The sequence below is a fragment of the Pterocles gutturalis genome, unplaced genomic scaffold (genome assembly GCF_000699245.1).
Source record: "Pterocles gutturalis isolate BGI_N339 unplaced genomic scaffold, ASM69924v1 scaffold43571, whole genome shotgun sequence".
NCBI lineage: Eukaryota > Metazoa > Chordata > Aves > Pterocliformes > Pteroclidae > Pterocles > Pterocles gutturalis.
Window position 1 is genome coordinate 1 of NW_010107013.1, and position 220 is coordinate 220.

Sequence of the window (220 nt, forward strand, 5' to 3'; positions counted from 1 at the left end):
TTCTGACAGGAAAGTGGGGATGAACGAGCGGCCAGCGGGGTCCCTAGGGCTGTGTCCCCGTCCAGGCGTCTGTCCGTCCCCGGTCGGGCTCCCGGGGTGCGGTTCTCTGTTTCAGTCAGTTCCCAAAAGCCGGGCCCTCGTCACCTTTCACTTCGTGTCCTGTGGAGGCAGGAGCAGGTGGATTCCTGAGGCGGCAGAACCCCCTGGCCCTGCGGGCGGG